Consider the following 23949-nt stretch of genomic DNA (forward strand, 5'->3'; position numbering starts at 1 on the left):
TTATTCAAATACAAATTGAATGTTTATTTAACTTTATTCAAATACAAGCTAAAGTAAAACGTATAGAATAAATAGGTTTATGAGATGACTTTTTATGATTCTGTATTTGAGAAACAAAGGTTTGACTATTAGAAGTTAATGTTTAACAGATTTGAAGAATAAAATTATTTGAAGTCCCATGCTATGTATCTCAGAGTGGATTAATCCTGTATTCTAATACTTTATGAGTTTTTCTTCTTTCTAATGTAGAGTAGAAACAAGAATGAATCCCAAATATACTGATCATTGTTTCAGATGTTTCTTAGATTTGGGCAATAAGGGAAAAACTGACTAAGGTCCTCTAGAATCACTAACTAAATGCCTACAACTGCCAAGGAACTGTCCTTTTTATAAAACCCACAAGGGAGCAATACTTGCAGGTGCCGTGAGCAAAATCCGTATCTGATAATAAAAGCCGGAATTGCCACGCAACCAGAATGGGACAGATGAAACGGACAACGGGCAAAGAGGGAAACCACTTTGCTACCATTTACTAGCCCATCAATTCTGAGTTGTACCCACTAGGGAAAGAAGCTTCTAGAAGCGACACAATTTTGGCATTCAGCTGCTCTTTAGAGAAAGGACAATCTGTACAGAAAAAAAGTCTGAAAGTCTACAGTCATTTTCTACTGAAGAGCAGTCAATCAGCTACTAAAGCTACCTTTATCAACACAATTGGATACATCCTCCTTCCAACACTGCTGTGGTCATTTTTACTCATTTGATAGCTATGTAACATAACAGTGTTCTAAAATCTTCTGCACACACACTTTTAGTAAGAAACATCATAGTTATAGACAGCAAACAGTTACTATTTCTAAAATCTTATGTTATGTAGAGCTGGATTACCGTGCATCCCTGAAAATAAATTCAGAGACCTATGAATTTTTATCTCATACTCCCTTAAACTTGAAATTATCTCTAAGGAAGTAACTTTTAATTCCCATTAGCAATTTTATTTCTCCTATTGTGTTGACCTTTCTATTCATATCACGCCAAGATTAAACATACACACGCACATAATACTAACACATTATAAAATACTGTTGTCTTGTCAAATGTAGCAAAGTTCACTCCCACGTTTGTGATCATGATCCAACTACATTGCTGATGCTCACGGTGCATTATGTATCAAATCACCTGTAACTAGTAATTCACTCAATACAACTCAATACATTCATGGCAACAGTGTGTACTGAAACTGCTATTTCTGAGTATGATTCTCATTTATGCTGAGGTCCATTAACATGCTTTTAACAGTGCTGAAGGGACTAAGTGCTAACCAACAGAAATGGTGATTAACTTGCATTCAGATTCGCTCTAAAGTTTTTTTTTCATTGCTCCAGTGGTGCAATATACCAATCAGGACATTTAATTAAAATTTATGTAAGACTCAGAAAAGTTTTAGTTATAAAACTAAGTGCCCATAATTCTGTATCATTGTTGGCAGTCACAGGAAATAAAGGTGTAACAGATAAAAACAAAAAAAAATTTGAAAGCATTCGTTATTAATGAGTCAAAATATAGTTTTCAGAAATCTTATGGAGCTCTAAGAACACTAAATCCTCCTAAACTCAGATGCAACGTTTCTCAGATAGTCCAAAACTGAGAAACCTCAGCCACTTCTTTTGTCCACTGATATGGTGGTTGATTCTGCTCAGCCGTGAATCCCTACCTCTCTTCTTTAGCTCTCCTTCTTAGACTGTAGTATACTCTTGTGTTCCGTTTTCTTCATCTATCTGTTTTTCCTCTCTCAAACACATTCCTTCCACGCTCACTTCTTCCTGCATCTGGTTCACATACACACTGGGTATCCAACATCCAGGATCAGCACAGCTACCTGCTTCCCTCAAGCATCTGTCTTTGAAACCTCTAGTTAAGACAAATTTTATTAAGTACATAGGAGCCACTATTTGTACATTTCCTCAAAGCAGAAGAAGGTACAACTGCATCTACAAGCCATCTGTACAGAAATGAAGCTTAATGGCAAAAAAAGAGAAAATATAACCACAAAGGGCATTATAGGAAAAGAATGAGGGAGTAAACCACTACATATCTACGTATCTATTGCCCATAAGTCTCAAGAAACAATTTCTAATTCTCATCATAATAAACCCCATGTTCATTCTATAGGAGTATACAAAAAAAAAAAAAAATCTACATGCAAATTCCAGCGATAGGTTAAAATGCATTTTACAGGTGACTTGTTAACTAAAACTAAGGTAAATACAATATAGAGGCTATTATGCCAGTACACTAATAAAATTACTTGAAAGCACAAAAGTACGTAGGTAGACTGATGCTTAAAGTTAAGTACTGACCTTTTAAAGTTACATTTAGAAAAGAACCAAGAAAGAACTTTAAAATACATGAAGTATACTGGGGTTTTATTCAGCCTTCATCATTTATACAAAAACACAGTATGAAATTCCTATAATCAATGCAATTTGATGTTTCAGTTAAGAGGCTGTTTCAATATATACTATTTAAAGCAATCTGTTAATAATATAACCTAGGAAGTGAGCTTTGCACATATGTTCAAGTTCACCAAATAAGAGATCATTAGAATACTCATTTTGAATTAACCAATATAGCACTCACAATATAACTTTGCAACATGATGACAACCAATATGCTCTGCTAAACTATCAAACTGGCCTGCAAACAGAAACAGTAGCTATATACTGAAGTATAAACCCCAAAAAGGGTGTAGATCAGATATGTGTGCCTTTCGCTACAAAACACAAATCTCAGAAGCAAGCTATGGCATTTATTTCTACAGTATTGCAGACGAACATGCAATTTCAAAAAGACTGCTAGATAAATTAAAAAAAAAAAATAGGCAAAGAGGGAATTTGCCTCTTACACGATCTCCATTTATATTAAATGTTCATTTATCTGCATCACAGTGCAGATAGGGAATAAAAAATTACATTGACATGATTGGTTTGCTGGGTATATTTTAACCATGTAACTTTTGTGTCTCCTCCACCCTACGAAGAAAACTCAGTATTCACAATCTCAGTAACACAAATAAGACGAGGATTTACATACTGGTAAGTGTTCAGTTACTACCACTTTTCAAGTGTTGTATCTTTAATCTGTTCTCCTACAGAAATTAAGATTATGGGAACATATTGTTCACTTACTATTTTTTATGCTCATCTTTTCCAAAAAAATATACGTTCATGAAAATTAGTATCTGCACAGTAAAAACAAATCCAAACTACTGTCCTCCAAGGGAAAAGCAAGCTGCTATATGTATTTTTGGCAGCAACCTGCTGGGCAATCAATACCCACACAGCTCTGGAAAAAACAGAATTATGGTGTTATGTGAGAAAGCTGGGGTTATTGCAGAGGGGGAAGGAAGGGAAGAGATACTAAGGGGCAAAAAGGATTTAAATCTACAGAAAAACAAGCTTCTTTCATTCCAGTGATGGTAGAATAATATGCTTACCAATAAAGTATCTCCAAGGACTTGGGTATATATAACATCAGATTCAGTTTACACTATAGAACTCATTCAACACATCTTCTAATTCAAAACAAAACATAGTTTCTCCATCTCCAGATCTAGTAAGATTTTCCCTGCTACTTACAAAATCTTTCACAAATTCTAAAGAATTATGGGTGGAAAATAAGTCCTAGCCATCAGAAATTAATCTGGATTTACATTCCCACTGTTTCAGCTAGAGTGATGGGAGCTCCTTTATCACTGGACCAGCACACTGCACTGACTCAACCCAAGAACCACTAAGCTCTTTTAAGCATCGGCCTAATCAAGCCCAGTTCTCTGTTCTCAGTCTTGCATGACGTCAGGCAACATGCTCCGTGGATCTGTGGTGTCCTAAAAAGACAGGTAAGCATTATCCCTATTCAACAGTTAGTAGAGCTGACTCACATAGAGATCCCAAGATATATGCTCTTCTCTTTCATATCATGCTTATTTAAGAAATCACCAGCACCAAATATCCACCCCTTTTCCGCGATAGATTACTGAGGCCCACTTGCCTCTCCTCCTCTACAACACAAGCAGAAAAAGCAAATGTGCTACCTCTTCGGTCACAATTTTTTTTTAAATTGATATGCAAAGCTCAAAGCTGCAGAACTTGAAGAGAGAATACAAATTTAATTCTGCCAGGCATCTTCAGCAGATGACTGGGGCAGGGATTACCTAAGTCACCCCCACACAGATCATCAAAGTCTACCTCAGTGAGACTGGATGTGCAGCACACCCAAGATCAGAATGAGGTCTGAGCACAACACAGACCAGAGGAATCTAGATCACCAGAAACCCGGCCCCATATTTTACTGCTAATGACACCATTCTTAAACCTTCCTCTTAAAATCCAACAATTCAAAAAAATGAGGGGGGGGGGGGATCAAAGCTGTTGAAGAAGAAAAGGAAACTGATGAGAGAACAGTTTGATTGTCCAGGTTAAAAGAAATGTAAGAGAAGCCCAGTATATAATAACTAAGAAACGAAAAACCTCACAGATCTGAAAATATCTCCAATTTTTGTCCTGTAGTATCTCCCAAACTTCCAATAATCTGACTGGCCAACCGATCAAGCAATAAATTTTATGCATATTCACATGATGTGCCAATTCTTCTTGAATTTATAACAACTATATACACTATAAATTCATAGTTTCAAATGATTTGGCCTTTATTTTAGTGATCCTAAATCAATCTTCGAGATCACACTTGGAGTGCAAACAGGTAAGTCAACATGTACGCTTAGTTCAAAGCAGAGTTTTGACACTACAAAACTGAATCTGGAAACAGAAAAGCTCCTGTAAGAGTCAGTGTCATTCACAGATAAAGAAGCTATTACGCAATTTAGAAAGCTCTTTGATCAGCTTCTTATACTGAACATTACCAACTCCTTTGAAGTTCATCATACTACTTTTTAGAAAAATGTACCAGTGTATGTTCCTCCACTGATAATCTTCTATGAATTTTCTAATGTATTTCACCTGCATTACTTCCCCAAATAACTTTTTAAACTTAGAGTGAAATATAAATGTAGTACTCGGAGCACGTGTACAAAGATCGAGTTCTATTATTTATAAAAAAAGACTTCAGTATATCATAGAAGTAAACAAAAACTTTCCTATTACAGTAATTTTAAAAATTGCAAGAATCCAGAAGTAAGGCTGATAAGTATTACTAGGGCAGCTACAGCAATTCTGTAATGGGTAGAGCACACGTGAATCTCTGACATAAGTATGGCCTAATTTCAAACTATCACCTGATAGGAAATGACCTCTGGATTCTTTGTACGCTGGGAAGAGGGAAGGACATGTTCCTCCCAGCTACCACTTCACTAACAAAAAAAAAAAGGGCACTGAACTTAAGACATATACTAAACATTTTGCCTTTTTATGCAGGCCCACAACTGCTCTTTGGCAAAACTGAAGTACAAGAAGTCAATAAATAAGACTCACAATGAAACATTACCAGTAAGTTTAGTCATAAATTGGTAGATAGCATTTCTTTTCTAACTCTTAACTGGTCAAGGGATTTTCTCAACAAAAGCAAAGGCTCAAAACATTTCCAGCATCTCTGATCATGCCCAATTCCTCTGTCGCTAATGAAGAATAGCTGGGGAACAGTCCTAAAATAGTTACCTAACTGAAATCTACAACACAGAAGTATTTTCATACATAGGTAATAGCAGAAAAAACCAGTTCCAGCTTTGTCTACATTAGGCTTTAGTGCTTTTTTCTAACTACTGTGAATGTCAGTTCTGCTCGAGCCAGGCCAAAAAACAGGAAGACACTAGCAAAGACACATTACTGCATTATTTTATATACAAAGCCATACCCTAAACCAGGGTTCAGCATCACTATCTAAAATCAGTTGATGCCTCAAGCCTCCACTAGAAAGCTTTCCACCTACGTTACTGTGTTGGAACCAAACCAGTAACAGAAATCCAACAAAACAATTTTAAGAAAAATTATTAACTGGCAATACCATTTCCAATTGTAAAGTGCTACTCAACTTCATTATGCAATCAATCTCTTAAAAAAATTCATCAAGCTTCCTGTTGATATCAAAAGGAGGGAGGGAAAGTATAGAAAACAGAAGCAAAATATATACTAGTAGCATGCAATACAATTCTTGATAGAAAAACCCAGACGATCCTAGCAGAGCATACTGGAATGCTCCTGGACCTTCAGTGTATTCCCTTAAACAACTGATACTACGGTGACCCCAGTGACTCATAAGGTAGATTTGTAGCTTCAGTTGCCATCAAAATATCAGAGATATAAGTAATATTAACACATATAGCAAACAAGACAAAGATATTTATATATTCTATATACAACATAGACACAGAATATAGAGAGTACAGCCATTAGCATTATCTGCAAATAATTCAATATGAAGGTTAGTAATTGCTACTCAAGAACACAGAGACAAATAACCAATGCAAGTGGAAATCCAACAAGTCCATGTTTTCATTTGCCCAACATACAGTGGACACTAGGGATAGAATATGTGAAAAGTTTAATGTATGGACACCAAAACTTCAAAACATAACATATGGCCAGACTGCCACATATTGACATTTCCAAATTATCAAATTTTACATGGAAGCAAAACAATGTTAAAGTTTCTTTAAGCTCTCTCCTCACTGGCCTTCATAACTAAGACAACTATTGCCTTAGTTTATACTTAGACTGAAGATATCATGCAAGCTATTCAGAGAGCATTCCAGCTCCACACTTTCCAAAACACAGAAAATCTACAGACTGTTAGTCCGCACCTGTTTTTCACATAGTTTACCGCTTTTCTTCTTTTTTTTTTGCCTTTTTTTTTTTTTACTGTAACAGAACTATGCCTGTGTAAAATTCAACTGACTGGACTTTCTTCTTTCAGTCAACTCCCACTTGAGCAGATCTAGATGAAAGAATACAGAAGGAACAATTTACCCAGTGTTGTCACCCATAAGTTCCTGGCCACACACTGTTTGTCTTTAACCTATGTTTTTAAATTCATTAGATTTCTCTAGTAACAACCTTTAAAATAGTTTAAGTGACCCTTTATGGATTTCCTCTACCATTCACCTTCAGCCTGTTTGATGCCGATGTACTAGTTGGAGGGCTGTTATTTCAGAAAAATAAGTATCAATGTTACACATTTCTACTTATCTCTTCTGGCAATACAACAGTAATATAATTACTGTTGTAATATTCCAGTAATAAACAATACTGGAAAGATTCAGTGAAAGGATACATATAAATTCGCCTTAAAAGTATTTTTCCTATTCCACCTGTCTGCTATGGCAGTCTGAATAGTAGCATTCCTAAATATCCCAAACTCTGCATGTGTATGATGCAAAAGGGAGAAAACATCATAAAGCACATTCAGGAAACAAATACCTGCCAAAGACAAAGCACTGAGCGCAGCATTCCATTAATCCCAATGAAAAGGTCCTGGGATCTGCAATGTCTTGTAATTTTCCCTAGAAACTAACATTTAAAGGAATGACATAGTTTAATATCCTAGGTATGACACTCACACTCATTCCTTCCCACAAACACTAGCTGAGAATTACACTCATTAAGATTTAACAGGGCATCTTAAAATCTACAAATGTTCAGTGGCTAAAAAGAATCTTAACAGCTAAATTAAAAAAAAGAAATTGTGTTATGCTTTAGTTTCAATTAAGTGAAACCCAGCCAACCAAACAATAAGTAGAAAAGTACTTTGTAAAAATAGAGTAATTTCTATCTACAAAATAAAAAATATTTATTATTTATATATAAATATATATTTTTATGTATTATGATAATGGTCATTTACTTTTAGCACACTGATTTTTCAAAGTGTGCTATTCTTCTGATAACTACAGAGTGTGTTTTGTTCTAGTTGCTAGTCTAATAAATTTGTATGAATATGCATCCTGATTTCTAATTTAAGTAGAAACTACTATGTCAGTGAAGGATACTTGATATATCTTTTAAAACTTCCCATCCATTTACATTAATTGATATAATTTTTCCAGTGTTGCAAGATGTAGCCAACACTTAAAAGGCAACACAGAAGTAAAAGCTGTTTCTATCACCTAAAACTCCATACTTTAACTTACTTTCAGCCATTTACTCTTGACTATATATTTCTTATCAATACAAAAAGCTTTGTAAACTTTTATTATCATCGTACAGACACATTTCTCAGTGCTTCACAAAAACAACAGGAGGGAAAACTGAGCATGTTAGTTCACATTTCTGTTCATTTCAAAGTTCAAGTCTCATAAAGAATCACAAATAGAGCTCTAAAACAGGCCACCTTTCAATTTCTTTGGAGACTTTAACCTCAATCACATTAAAAAAATAAACAGTAGCCTTTATATAAAACTTTCAAAGTAGTCTACGAATATACTGGTATCTTCCAACAATGTTCTAGAGAAGATTGCCGATTCATCAGCACACAGACTAACCGTGCACTGAAACTATTATCCCCCATCTGATTTTCTGTCAAGAAACTCACTTTTATTTGGAAGATTCTCAGCTTAGTGCATCAAAAATTTTTTTCTGATCAACAAAACATGAATACACAACTTGTTCCCAAAATCTATTTCTTTTTGGCCAACTTTTATTCAAAAGCAAAACTTCACTCTAAACCTTTTGCAAAATAATTTCCAGGCAATTTTTTATAGACAGCCTGTAAACTGGAAAACTAGCAAGCTATTTTCTCCTAAAGTTGGCACAGCTAGTGGACAGGCAACAACAGACATTAAAAGCTTATCATTCTTTGGCCACAACTTTTAATACTGCATCTTTGTTCAGTCTCTACCTTTGTTACCTGAGACAATCACAGTCAGACTTTCTGCCAAACTAAAAAAAATTTATTTCATCTCAGTCTTAGCCCCAGGCCTCAGATCCTGAAATGTGCGTTTGAAAGTATTTAATCCCCAGCCTAATAACTGACTCAAAGCTAACACACAAAAATAACACCCAATATCAGGAGTCAGCACTGCAGTTTTGGGGTGGTTTTCTTCCTTTTTCACACACTAAAGATGGCACCATAAAGCAATGGACAATTAGAGAATCAATCACAATGTGTCAGAACATGGTAACTTGTTAGGTGTAGATCAGGGCTTGAATTAGAGGGAGGCTTGCTTGAGATTTTAGGCCCTTATTCAGCTTCCATTTCAGATACCCCAAACCTCTGACGAGATTTTTAATTTTGTCTCTCTTGGGTCAAGGAGACTGTTCTTCTCATTTTGTATCACACGCCATAACTTTATAAGAAGAAGTGCACTACTGGGCTCAGGCAGTAACAAAGGATTTTGATGTTGTTTCCACCACTGAAGGTGTATCTAAAATCTGGGCTCGTTCCATGCAATCAAAAATGATTTGCTAATAAAAGTTAATTACAATGTTTTAAAACACTGCCTAGCCAGTAAAACGCTGCCTAAAGAAAATAAAAGCTTTTATTCAAGTAGAGCACCTTTCTTTATTATTATTTTGTTTATACAGGGCCCCTTCCAGTTTTGGATTCTGGACCAAAATATTGAGGGAAGTGTTATTCAGAAATTCTAATCTAATACAACCATACTTAATAAAAAGATTGCCGGGATTTGAGATTCCATATTCAGCCAATTTCTAATATTTGAACTGAATGAAAATATGTGTAAAAATTAAACCCTCTGAAAAACCTCTGTCACAAAATAATCAGGAATATCTTGTCTATAAATAAACAAGATAGTTAACACGAAAACATAAAGTCTATCAATTCCCATCTGCTACTTGTTTCTCAGTCTGGTTAACAAGACAAAAACAGTTCTTCAGCCACTCTCCATCATATGCACCTATTTAACCGTAACATTTATGAGCAAGTAACTAACCCACCTCTTCAAAAAGTCTGACATGCCAAGAGTGCCAGTTATTCTTAGAGTGAGACATGACCACAGTTTCACGTAATTAGAGATGTTATAAAACACATCCCGCCCGCTCGCCCCATCCCCCTCCACCACTACCACCATTGCAGGAGTGACTTGTTACACATCGCGATGAGCAAGTAACATTCCCTGCCCGGGGAGAGAGCGGAGAACAGGCCATAAAAAGGGCACGAGATGCAAACAGGGATCCTCCCCTCGCCGGGCCGGGAGCCGAGGCTGCCCGCTGGCTCCCGTGCGCACGGCGCGGCCCGCGGGCGCCGGCCGGCCCGGGGAACAGCCTCGCTTTGCCCCGCGCCGGCACCGGCGGCACACACGGGGGGGTCCCGGGGGGAACCCCCGATGGAGGACGGCAAAAGCTCTTTCCCCTTCTGCAGGATCGCCGGCGCCGGGAGAAAGGTGCCCCGGCCGCGCCGGGGAGGGGGTCACCCAGTCCAGGCACCCGGCGAGCGGCACCCGGGGACGGAGGGGAATGGCGGGGAGGGGGCTCGGAGGACCAACGTCGCCGCCGCTGAGGGCTGAGGGGCGATCGCTGCCTTCCCCCTCGGCAGCGAGGCGCCTCTCCCCTTGGCGGCGTGCGGGGGACAAGGGCGGCGGGGTGAGGGGGCACCCGGAGCCCCCAGGCCCTGGGCCGGGGCGGTGGCGGCGACACTGCGGCTCCGCTGAGGCGTCGGAGCCGTCCCCGCCCGCCCGCGGGGCCTCGCTCCGGGAGGCAGGGGCCTGGGGAGCGGGATACCCCGGCCTCCCGGGCCTGGGGGCGGAGGGGTGGGCGCCGCTCACTCACCTCGGGAGGCAGCAGGCGCCGCCGGGTCTGCATGGCGAGGAGGATCACCCGGGGCCGCGCTCCGCCGCCGCCGCCGCTCGCTCCCGGGCGGGCCCCGCAGACCCCGCGAGCGCTGGAGAGGCCGGCGCCCGCCCTCACCGCCTGCCAGCCGGGCTCGCTCGCTGGCTCCGCGGCCAAGGCCGCCGCAGCTACCGGCAGCCAGCGCCCCCTGGCCGGCCCCAGAGGCAGCGCACGGCACTGCGGCACCGCCGGGGAGGCAGTGCGGAGCCTGCCGCACCCCCGCCCCGCGGCGCGGGGGGCCGGGCAGGCCGCGCCACCACCTCCGGCCCGGCCGCCTACCGCCGGGCGTCACGGGCGGAGAGCGGGAGGAGTCACCCGGCGCAGGGGGATGGACCGCCGCGCCGCGGAGGGAGCTTGCCCGCTCACCCCCGACGGGGTCCCACCAAGCCTGCGGGCCGCGGGCCACCACCGATCCCGCGCGGCCCCGCGGCCGGGGCCTCCCGCCCACACACACTCACACACACACGGAGGGCGGCACCGGGGGGGCGCGCCGCAAACCAACGGCAGGCAGCCCGGCAGAGGGGCTGCGTGAGGCGCGCAGCCGTGCCGCTGCCCACGCCGCGGGGAAAGCACCCATCGCTGCCCAGGCACTGCGCGGCCCACTGGTGTGCCGTCGACCGAGAGACGTACCTCGCAGCCGGCTGCACCTACACACTGTAGGCAAAAGGATGCGCGGCTGGGAGCCATTCATATTTTGTTTCACCATTTCACATTTAATGCCTTCATAATGAGAGAGGGACACCCTATCCTGTGGGACACCCGCAGCCGCCCGTGCACGCCCACACGGCCACCCTGAGGGGTGCATGGGTGCGCAGACACGGAGCCATCCGCTCAAAGACACGTTAACTCTTCAACAAAGCAGTATTCTAGAAAAAAACCCACGCTTGTTCCTCACAGAAACAGTCTCGGAAGTGCGATGGCAAACTGACAGGTTATGGCAAACCGTAACTATGCGCCCGGAGTCTCACCGATTCTCTCTCTAAGGGGAGGCGGCCACGGCGGCGCCCATGGCGGGAGCGGGACACCTTTCCCCGCCTGGCTGCAAGCACTCGGGAACTCGAGGAAATACCACTTTCCTCCGTGTGACTTGCGGCGGGGCGACGGGGCGAGGGGTGGGGAGGGGGCGGCCAGCCCCGGGCTGCCGTACCCGGCTACAGCGCGCACAGCCGCCCTCTACTGGGCGGAGGGCAGCGGCCCTCACCAACGCCTCACGCCCCTCTAACGCCTCGCCCCGCGTGCGGCCTCAGCCTCAGGAACCGCTCACTTCGGCTCCCCCTCAGAAACGGCTCACCCCGCGCCGGGGGAAGGGGAAAGAGCCGCTGTCCCCTCACCTTCGGACAGTGCTCTGGCCTTCTCCCAGCCGCAGCAGAGCGCCATGTCACCCCTAGAAGGGAGGGAAAGGCGAGTGTGGTGGCTGCTAATGCAGTTACACTGCCATTCCCGCTTCTCAGGTCTTCGCACTTGCAGACTTATCGCTTTCCAACAGGTTAGGCTTCTCCATTAACTTCCTACATATGGCAGTGAATACAGTGTAATGAGCCAAGTGATAAAATCTAGGCCTTCTCACTCCAAGAGCATCAGCCCATCCCACTTGAAATGAAAGGGAAGCACTTAATGTTTATTCATTGATTCCGGTACAACTATGTGCTTTTCAAACAGAAAATACAAGATACTCCCAATCAACTGAATCATCAATCCATGGGCAAAGAGCTGAGGAGATAAAAAATGCTAATCAATCACAGCTGGTAGTAGCATGTTAATGGAGATGGAATTTGTTTTCTCCCATAAAGTGTTCCCGGTTAACCCCAACTTGCTCTCTCTTTAGCAATTAGTGGTGTCATGCCTGTAAAGCACAGATGAGGAGTTCAGATCAGTCCAATACACAATTACTATCCTCAAAACAATTCTCATGAAACACCTCAGACTGCTAAACACACAATATGCCTGACAAACAAAAAGGAAATAAATTAAAGGGTGAGTAATGTAACACTTCGTACCCTGTGGTCAAATGCATGCAAGCACATACGTTTGCCATCTATGTATGTCTCACAGAGGCATATCACTACCATAGTTTTGTTCTACTTTAATGCCTCTGCATACAGCCATTCATTGGAATGTTTTCTCACCAAACACTGAGAGTTTTACCTGAAGGATATCATAATTGGCTGTTTTGCAAAAAGGCCATCTCATGAAAGCATGCAAAAAAGTAGTTAGGAGTGATGGGAAACATCTCTGTGAGTCATGGTCTCATGCCCCGTCCCTTCTTGGTATCTATATGTATCTTGGATGCCACATGACTTGTTCCCAATGAAGATGTATCTAGAGGAGCAGGAACTCAGCAAAACTCAGGTTGCTGCTCCGGGCAGTTGTGGTTAGGGCTCAGACACCTGAGCTTAAAGCAAGGAGATTGCCCGTCCTGTGTTCTCAGTGTGCTCTCTCTGATAGTGTCCAAACAGGAAACATTTGGGTATGGATAGCGAGAAACACTATATACAAACCAAATCAATAATTTTGATCCCAAGCCCCAGCAAGGTTATAAGACATGGGCCATGACCTTCCACTTGGCACATTCAGTGCAAGTGTCAGAGTTACAAATTCTCTGAAAACTATCTTCAGCTCTTCCATGTACATTAGCCTCATGTCAGTGAGCCTCTACAGCATTGTCATAAGAAATCATGCCTAATAGTACCCCACATGATAGCATGGACATTTGGTGTTGAGTTTGCCACCTCTTTTCCCAAGTCTTTTACCATCTTTGCCCAGCTCTTTATGAGAAGCTACCAAGGGAGAGGCATGAAGGAGAGCACATAGAAGAGGAGACTCCAATTTGCAAAAGGCAGGGAACTGGAAAGTGGGTGAGAAGACCACAGTTAGAAAGGTGAGGGGAAGCTATGAGATGCCGTAGTTGAAGGGGGCAGCAGAGAGTTACTGGGTCAATACAAAGACGTGTCTCTGTAACAACGTATGTACACTGGGAGCTAGGAGTTATGGGCAATTGATACAGGATTCAAAATGATACAAGAGTAATCTATGAACAGCAGAGCTAAGGACAAATGAGAGGATTTTTTAACTACTTGGTGAAACTTGCAGAAACTTGGGGAAAAAGGAAGCTTAGTAATGGCTTCAGTCTGTTACTAGATGGAAATAGTAGAACGGTTAACATTAATGTGGGAAAGGCAGAAGAGCTCAATAACTATTTCTGGTCTGTATTTGGGGAAGAGCCAGATGATATACGAATATCATATGGTGATGATGAAATACATTCCATTACAACAGGCACTGAGGAGGATGTCAAACAGAAGCTAATAAAGTTGGGCATCAGCAGGTCTAGGTAACTTGCATCCAAAAGTTTTAAAAGCACTGGCACAGAGTATCTTTAGACCATTAATGTTGATTTTCAATAAATCTTGGAACACTGTTAGTTCCAGAGGACTGGATGAAATATTGTACCAATATTTTAAAAGGGTAAACAAGGTGACCAGGGTAATTATGACCTGCCAGCCTGACAGGAATTCTGGGTAATATAATGGGACATTATCTACATTACTTGATTAAAAAAGAATTAAAGGATGGAAATACAATAAATGCAAATTAATGTGGAAAATAAATCTTGCCAAAATAATTTGATTTTTTAATGGCATTACAAGTTTGGTTGATCAAGGTAAGTAGGTCTGCAAAACATTTGTTTTGGTAACTTGCAGCATTTTAATTAAGAAGCCAGAATGATACAGGCTCATCACAGCACATATTAAACTGTTCAAACTCTAGCTAACTGACAATTACAAAGTGGGGAAATAAGTCATCATCAAAGAATATGTTTCTGGGTCCTATAGCAATTAGTTCTACACTATATTGTATTGATATTAATGATTCTAAGGAAAGCATAAAATCATCACTTACAAAGTTTGCAAGTGATGTAAGCAACAGAGAGTCATAAATAACAAGTCATGATGTAAAGTATCTGCGACAACTTGATAACAAGTAATATGCATTTCTATGCAGCCAAATGTAAAAACATGCACCAAAGAATAAAGACAGTGATTGTAGGATAAGAGAATTTGTGCTCTAACAAGTTAATGCTCAAAAACCTCGAGAGCCATCACATATAATCAGAAGAAAATGAGCAGGTGGTATGGAGCTGTGGCCAACAGGCTGATGCAATCCTTGGTTTTATAAACAGGAGAATATAGAAAGATGTCTTTATTTATTTTTCTGGTACTAGTTCAACTGCTCCTGAAGTCTGATATCCAAATTCCTTAATTCCTTAACAGAAGCTGAAAAAGAGATGGTTCAGTGAAGACCAATAAGAATGATTCAGGTTGAAAGTGAAAATGTTCAATCTATTTCAGTGTCAGAAAAGAAGGTGAAGGGGTGACTTAATCACGGGTTTTAAGTACTTCCAAAATTCAGTGTCTGTATGCTAAAGGCAGATGTATTCAGCTTCCCAGTGAGGTCTTCCACCAGTGAAGGGAATTAATCACTGAGACACTTTAGGGAGGAACAAGGTAGATTTCCCAGCACTGGAAATGTCAAAACTAAAATCAGGTGCTTTTAAAAACTATATTTTAACACAAGCAGGAGTTCAGTCCTATAAGTCTGTTACCCATGAGATACAACTATGTGACCATAGCTGTGGATTCTGGTTACTAGTCTATGCAGAAATCAATTTCCTTGGGCACTAAGAAGTAACAACCTGTCATCCCTTTCAGCATCATCTGACGCAGATCATGTGTTCTTGAGCACATGATGGGAGCAGCTGTGTGGATGGTAATGTTTACATTGGTTGAAGGGATGGGTGGACTTGTTCGCAGAAGGCAAATCCTTTGAAGCATATTGCATATGAAGATAACTTTTCTCACTCAAGAAGTCTGAGACATACATTGCTGGAAACTGGGAGGTTACTCCTGACAAGTGTGACTATATGATTATCCTGTTACTAAACTCTTCCTCTGGCATCTGCTTCTGGCCACTGTCACAGGCAGGATACTGATCTTTCTCATGCCAAGCAGTCTCTCAGGCCCATACCAAAGCTGACCCACCCCTGATCTCTGAACAGTGGAGTGGGAGTTTTAGTGGGAGCAGAGAATAGATGCTTGATAATAAATAGGCATAAGCGCAGCAGAGGGCAAGAACCAGGGGAGAGAAGAACAGGAACACTTAATATTAGAAGGTCAAAGACTGACTTGGGTAGGGGATTGTACGTGAGGCTCTGGACCTCTCCAGAATCTGGCATTGATCAAAACATTCAGGAGTCTCCCGGTCTGATCTGGTATCATCAAACAATTAGGAAACCTTGCAGCAAAATGTTCATTACTTTCCCAGTGTAGTTCCTGATACAAATACTCAGCCTTCTACTGATATGCAAGATCTCGAGCAGAAAAGGTTTGTGCTGTGAACCTAAGCGTCCAAACCTCTTGGGTGACTGAAACTTTTATTCACAGTTCCATGGAATAAAATGTTGGCTTTTTTCCATACAGTTGCTAGTAACTGCTTGCATATCGCATTCTGCCAGAAACGATACACTAAATGTTCATTACTACCACCACTGCTAGTAGAGTGCTTAGTGATCATTAAACCAGCTTCTGTTGTAAAAAAACAACTCTGATCACACCCTTCCAGACACCGAGACCTGCAATGAAGGTTACAGTGTCGTGATTTTGCCCTCTAGTGGCTGAGTGACTAGTCCAGCTCCTCTGGCGTCTGTCTTACTACATCTTTATTACCTCATCAGCCTTGAGTCTTTGATTTTTCTAAATTTTGTGCAGGCTTCATCCATTATACTCAAGTACTACCTGCACCAGAACAATCTGAATCAATAAAAATGCTTGGCTAAACATCCTCAGAATCTTATATTAAGGTTAACTCAGTATTTAGTGAGTCATACTATAAAACCACTAATACATGGGTACTTAATTAATCTATGATGCATTTTCCACCAGATATCACTTAATCTCTAGAAAAGAAAAAGATCTGCTAGGTCACCATCTCAATGCATGGGTCAATTTAGAGTCACTCCATGCCGAATACCTATTCTTATTTTGTCCAGTTTAAATTTTAAACATGCCATGTATTCTTAGGAGTAAAAAAAAGATGGCATTTTATTTCTTTCCAACAGTAAACTCACATAGGTTATGCATTTAAAAGGGAACATAACTGCTTTACTGTCTATGCTGGCTACATCTTGAAACATCCATCACTTTTCTCTCCGTATTCCAGACACTGGCCCAGAGGCTCTATGTCTGTATCTGTGCTAAACTTCTGTGTAAGCTTGAGCGAGGGCTTTGGACTTTAATTACATCTTGATTTTTTTTCTTTTTCTCTCCCTCTGGCACCCATTTTAGCTTATTAGCCCAAGCTTTATAAGGAAACAACACTTATTCAGTTAAATTGTTTGTCTTTCTCTTCACTCCCTCCTTCCCATATCTTTAGGATCTCTTGGCCAATTTCTGCCACAGCTGAAAAAGTGGTAAGTCTCAAAGGAAATTAAGTTCTTACAAGTTTTGCGGCAATGCACAGCCAGACACAGAGGGGGCAAGCCAGAGCAAGTCCAACTCAGTTGGTACATATTCAGTGTGGCAGCAGCCAGTTTGTTAATCAGTGCGTGCTCCAGCTGCTCAGGCAGTACGCACGCACCACTGCGTTACTCCCAGTAATACACTCACTGCATACACTGTTTCGGCCTAGGAGCGTTGCAGGAAATGTGGAGGAAGCTGAGGTCATTGCGGTAGGAGGGTCATCATGGATGTGGCAGGGCTAGGGTTATTGCAAGGAAGAGATCAGAGGGTGAAGACACAAATCCATGTGCAAACAAGGGCTATTTTTCCAATACTCACAGGACAACTTTTCAAGGGTTGTTATTTGGACTCAGTATTTGAGATTGAGATGTGATACTTACGTAATTTGAAAGCCTCTACTAAGCAAGAACTCAAATTACAGGATTTAGTAGTCCCTGTTAACAAGAAAACAATAAACAGTTGGATCATTTCATTCTTATTATTTTGCTATTCATCTGTATTTGGAAGCCCTGGAAATGCTTAAGTACTTTTCTGATTACATTCCTGGTCTGGCCAGGAGCTGGAAATGCCTTTAGTGAATATCCATGGAGTTTGAGTATTTGTGAGGGTGTTCCAGATGAACATGTCTGTGCTCAGTAACAAAAAACCCGCCAGTATTTGGAATCGGGAGAAACAGGTTCTTGTTCAACTCTTTAGCTGACTTGCTGAGTGATGTTTAACCTGTCTGATCCTCTCTCCTTGTGTGCACAGTAGAAGTAGCTATATTTACAGCATGAGTAAGTATTGCATAAGACCTTATGAAGGTCTGTGAAACCACTTTGAGAGACTCCTATGAAAAGTGTTATTATGATGATTACATGAAAAACTATCATTTGGAAAGTATGAAATCATCACCTAAATATGTACTTTCTGGTTCACTGAAACAAAAGACCTTTGAGATTAAAAAATTAATAGAAGTTTGAAAAATTAGCTCCATCTACAGAACTTCACCTTCCTAAAATGCTGCAAAATACGCATTTTCCATTTGAAGACCTAAAAGTACTTTACAAATAGTTGAAGCCTATTAGTCCCCCTGTGAGGATTAAGCAACCTGCTCCGTATCGCTCAAAAAATGCATTTAAGAGTTTGGACTAGAATTGTAGAACTCCTGATTTTACATCCTATACCATGTATATTGGGATATCACTTGGCTGTGATATTATTTAATTGCCTCAATCATACAAAACCTTCCATCTTTCAAAGATGATAGTACTCCAGGAATAATTCCAGGAGAATTGAGATTCTCATTGTTTGGATAAGAGTCATAATTCATGCCAGTTTAGCCTAAAAAATCTGCCTTAAGTATGATATATTGGTGAGGAGGGAGGGACCGGCATATCTCACAACTTCTCGAAGGAAGTTTCTGAGTTGTTGATAGCCCTTTCTAAAAAGCCATATGCGCTTTTCCATACATGCCACCAACATACCTACACTTCATGGCCAATAGGAAGCACAATGGTGAAGAACAGGTGATTTTTAAACTGAGATTCTCCAAAACGACCAGATATGGGCCTACAAGAGAGCTGACAAGCTCATAAAGGAGGTCTACATAAATAACAGTCTCAGGCATTTGTGTGGGCTTCAGCGAACGTACTCAGTGCTTGATGCACTCACTTGCAGAGGCAAGACTTATTCAACATGCTGGCTGAGAACAAACTGCATCAGACACTTCAGAAAGGAATTCCACCAGCAAACAGTAGCACAAAGGATGTTTTGTGGAGGATTTTTGAATGACTGTTTTTGTGAACAGAAACCCACTCCCTCGAATGTCAACACTTCAGATGCAAGGAAAATTCTAAGAACAAAACAATTTTATAGAAATCAAAACACTACAATTCAAACTTGACTCGATTTTAATTATATATAGTACAAAATAAAACTATTTCAAACTGAAAAATCATATCAACATAGGTATTATTAAATAACCCATTATTAAGAATGTTAAAGTGGTATCTTTTGATGCGAGAGTCTTTTCTTTTGTTTCTTCCAACATAACTATATTCTATGACCAAAAAAGCTGTCAGATTTTTTTACAGATTTGGTATACAAATTAAATAAATCAGTTCATTGTTGTACTTATCTAAAATAAATGGATGTATATTTTATAAAGAAAAAATCTAATCCTTTTTAAATCCTGTTTTAATCTGTGATGTCTTGTAACAGTGAGTTCCACACACTAATTGTGGTACTTTAAAAGTATTTTCTTTCGTCAACAGTAAATGCTCTACTGCACAATTTAACTTAATACCCTTTTTTTCTCATATAGGAACAATCAATTTTACTTTCTCTACATAATCCTCTATTCTGTTTATTTCCACTCTGTTCCTTCTGATTCATCTTTGTTCTGCAAGAATTAAGACATTTTCAATTTCTCTTTAAATCACAAGTTTCTCTGCATCTTTATATGGTGTCATTTTCAGCTTTTAGATCCTTGGTTATATCCTTATTGACAGGCTGAGGGCTATGCCCAGAGCTGAGAGGGCCGTGTCACCTAGTTAGAGAAGCACTGTCATAGCCTTGGTGTTATTGCCCCCTCTTTTGGGGGGATAACAGTTATACAACAACAAGCAGAGCTATCCACCTGTACACTAGACCAGCTGAAAAATCAGTTTTTCTTCTTGGATGGTCAAACCTAAAAGTTAACACATCCTTCTGGAACAGCCCTAGACAGCTTTAACTTGCTTTTGTCAAAAACATTTCACATTCTGGAAATTCACCTTAAACATAAGAAAAAAAATCTCTACTGTGAGGGTGGCCAAACACTGTCACATGTTGCCCGTAGAGGTTGTGGAGGCTCCACCCTTGGAGATAATTCAAAACCCTACCGAACATGGTCCTGGGCAACCTGCTCTAGCTGACCCTGCTTGAGCAGAGGGTTAGAGATCTCCAGAGATCCCTTCCCATCTCAACCATTTTGTGATTATGTGAAAGGCACCAAAATATAAATCGAAGACCAAGGTGGGAACACAGACAAGGAAAACATTAACTACTACTTCTGACTTCTTGTATAGCACATGCTGTAAGAGCAGCACCAGTGATGCATCCCACCTCCATGTGCCTTACAGACATTAGTGTGGAGCACTGGGGCCCTGAGAGGGAGCGCTACAATATAATTTTTTCTCAATACCTTCCTCCATCACCAATTCCTTCAGATATGCAGGTCTGTGATCCTGAGGGAGGAGAGAAAAAGCTGCCAGTCTCGGTAGGAGAAGGGAGGACACAGAGGGAAGGAGCCCAGTGAGTCCTTGGGCATAGGAAGGCAGAGGATGAGGGACAGCAGGAGCAGTGAGAGCACACATCTTGCATGAAGCTCATAGCTTCTGATTGAGGTAGGCAGTATGTTTCAGAAAAAGTCTTCAGTCCAAGTGTAGAGTTGTCGACATGTTCGTGAACATGCAGTTACATATTTCCAGTATGTCTGGGTTTGTTGTTGAGGGTTTTTTTTGAGGATGTAAGGAAACAGAAGTATAAACCTTTATCTAGAATATCTTTTTTTCTTTCAATGTTTATGTGAAGGGTTTGATCTAATATGTATATATTAATTTATCCTTAGGTCTTTCTGGATTCAAAGGAAGAGCTAGGTTTTCTTTAGAAAGGAAAAGAACTGAAACTTACTTGAAAGGAAGTGGTAGATGTAGTTGGCTCATTGTTATCTTAAGCATTTCCCTTCTTTGTTGTGCTGGAGATAAATGAATAGCTGCTATGCATGGACATACATGACTCTCAAGCTCTGGTTCATGATTTTTTGTAATTAAATCATTCAATGCATGATAGAGTCAAACTCCAGCAAAAGAGATTTTATTCTTGAAGGAATCCAGCAGGCACCACTTTTGCAACACTGTCTTGGGTTATCTGCTGTTGTCACACTGATCTTTTCCACTCTACTTCTTAATGACAGTGGGTGCGGTGGGCATCAAACCCACCATCCTTTGTGCATACTATTATTTTAAGCTAAGTCTTTTAAAGAAGAAAGGCTCACACATCTGTGCTGCAGATGCAGGTACATCTTCCTTTCCCTTTGAACAATTTAGGAATATGTTGCTCAAGTTCAACCACACTTGAAAGAGGCAACTGGTGACTGCTATAGGAGAAAGTCACAAATGACTGCCACTACTGAGAGCACAGCAGAGGGAAGGCAGCCACCGTAGTAGCTTTTAGCAGCAGATGGCTTCTCAGTCAGCCACATGTAGGTCTAGACTTCTTTGTATGGTTATTTCTCCCCTATCAGAACTGCCACAGGGAATACAGTGCCCGTATCGCAGGGGAAAGGTGTGATGGAGGGCAGGTAGAGAAGGAAATGGTTAAAAAACATGGGCTCCTCCTGCTTTCATTAGTTCTTTGAACGGTGAAACTGTTCGCACACACACACAAAGATTTGTTTAAGTACACCCTAAAGTATTCAAGGCATTAATGAAAATCCAAAGCATCTTGTTCATTTCAATTGCTTCTCCACCCACATTCTTCATTGAATTAAAGGATATCCTACACGCGCTTTTGTTTCACTTATTCCCTAAAGATCGTTTCATCACACACCAAGCAAGGATCTTCAGCATATTCATAGTAACGTCTCAGTCATGGCATTCAGCATTATGACGTTCCTGGCACAGGGGATGTTATTAAAGGACTGAAGAGATGAATACATAGCAGATTTCCCCAGAGCAGCACATCAGAAAATGGACATCAAAAGAACCTGGCTCAAAACGCAGTGGGTATTACCAGCTTCTGGCAAATCCCACTCATTTCTAAACAGTAACACTGTCAGGTTGTGTTAGGGTCATGTCCATCCTAGAATACCTCCATAAAACTATGTTTGCCTACCCAGTAAAAGCACTCCCATTTCAACACCCACCCCTCTAGCTGAAGACAGCATAATCTTCATTAATCAAAAATATATTGGGCCAAATCCAAACCCAAACTTACTCAAATCATTAGCAAACACAGCACAGGCTCTGTAGCCATCAGAATTACCTTTGTTTGCTCCAGTCGTTTTTCACTAACCCAACCCTGCAAATCTCTGAATGTGTGAATATCTCCTACAGGACATGTAGGTTGTCACATGTTACACATCATCTTCACAGACCCCAACAGGATGACAGGCCACAGTCTGTGACAGGAAATATTTTAAATTTGTTTCCTCTTTCACCAAGAACTCGTTGGAATTTATTTTCTTAAAGCTATTTTGAACCACGAGCAACAATTCTTGAGTAGGCATTGAGGAAGGAGAAGCACATATACTGACATGATGTCACCACCTGAATTATTATGCTGGGATATAAAAATACTTTGAAAAGCAGCATGGCCAAAATTACCATATCATTTAATTACAACCTACTTTCATGACAGGCCGTCAGTTAATTAAAAGTGTCAAAATGCTGAATTGCCTCCAGCTTCTACATGCTTTGCAAATGACATGGAAGTCATATTTTTAAATAGCAACAGCTTAACTGAAAATGTAAAATCCATAGTGAAACGCTTTGAAAAATGAGGTAGTCAGCTGAACTGACATGAAATTCCCCACACCATAAATTCACTAGGGAAGACAGTTATAACCCATTTCATTTGCTCTCTGAAGATCATATTCACATGATGATTTTTTTTGTGTTCAAAACTATTTTTCTGAAATTGATATAATTTTAGAAGAGTTATAAAAAAGGAGCCTTAAGTGACTGTGGTCTGTGCAGCTATGCACATGGCCTGGCTCCAGCACTGGCACCTTCCCTCCAAACTGCTACAATACAGGCACATGTAAAGCAGGAAAAGGCTTAGAAAAAGGTTGGGTTTTTTCTTCAGAAATAAGTCACCTTTACTGATTCTCAGGTAACACATATGACACTAGAGAAAATCTCTGTAGATAGAATGATGTTTGACTAAACTTGTAAAATGATGGAATTGTTTTACCCATTTATTATACCTAGCACCAAATCCCTTATTCTCTTTACAGGACAGTCTTTCTAAATAAATTATAGAAGTTTGATATAAATTGTAGCAAAGCAAAAGAAGAATACAGTGGAAAGCAGACTGGATAGAAAACTCATGCCTGAACCAACCATCAAAGAGTAAGAACAGTGCCCAAATGCAGAATTAAGCCAAACATCTTGCAACCAAAATAAGAACAGTGCAGTCCCTCTCCCTCATTCTCTCTTTGGTAATGAGGTGGTCCTTTTGTCGGACAGCCAGAAAGAAAAGTTTTTGGTTTTTTCCCCAAGGAAAATGAGTGCTTAACACTGAAAAAAAACCTGATGAGCAAACATATCCCTCTATAGTTTGCAAAAAGCTGAGCATCTTAATAATAATGATGAAGAAAATCCTATCTCATGGCTGAATAAGAGACCCAAGCTAAAACCGAGCCACAACTTTATGTGGTGTGGAAACATGGAAATGCATACCCCAGGGAGAGTGCTTGAATAAAAAATGGGTAAGGCTACAAGAAAGCAATCTGAGAATTCAGCGGAATTGTGGCAGGCTCATAGCTTCTTGACTGCAGCAATGTCCAGATGATTAACAAATTAGGGGTTGGAAAAGAAGAGACTGAATTTCAAGATAATTTAGGTGTGGAAGACAGGAGTTTGTTAGGCCTGTAAAAATAGGCAAAGGACTTC

At 40.8% G+C, this 23949-nt stretch overlaps 1 protein-coding gene across 4 annotated transcripts in view; it reads right to left on the reverse strand.

Moving 5' to 3' along the window:
• The window catches only part of ZFYVE9 (zinc finger FYVE-type containing 9), a 62461-nt gene extending 51621 nt beyond the window's left edge, over positions 1-10840 (reverse strand). For all 4 annotated transcript variants that reach the window (XM_076340203.1, XM_076340205.1, XM_076340200.1 and 1 more), the window contains exon 1: positions 10737-10840. The gene's annotated coding sequence lies outside the window, so the exon portion shown is untranslated. The remainder of the gene's footprint in view (positions 1-10736) is intronic.
• Between the last annotated feature and the right edge of the window lie 13109 nt (positions 10841-23949).

This window comes from Aptenodytes patagonicus, chromosome 5 (assembly GCF_965638725.1).
Source record: "Aptenodytes patagonicus chromosome 5, bAptPat1.pri.cur, whole genome shotgun sequence".
Taxonomy (NCBI): Eukaryota; Metazoa; Chordata; class Aves; order Sphenisciformes; family Spheniscidae; genus Aptenodytes; species Aptenodytes patagonicus.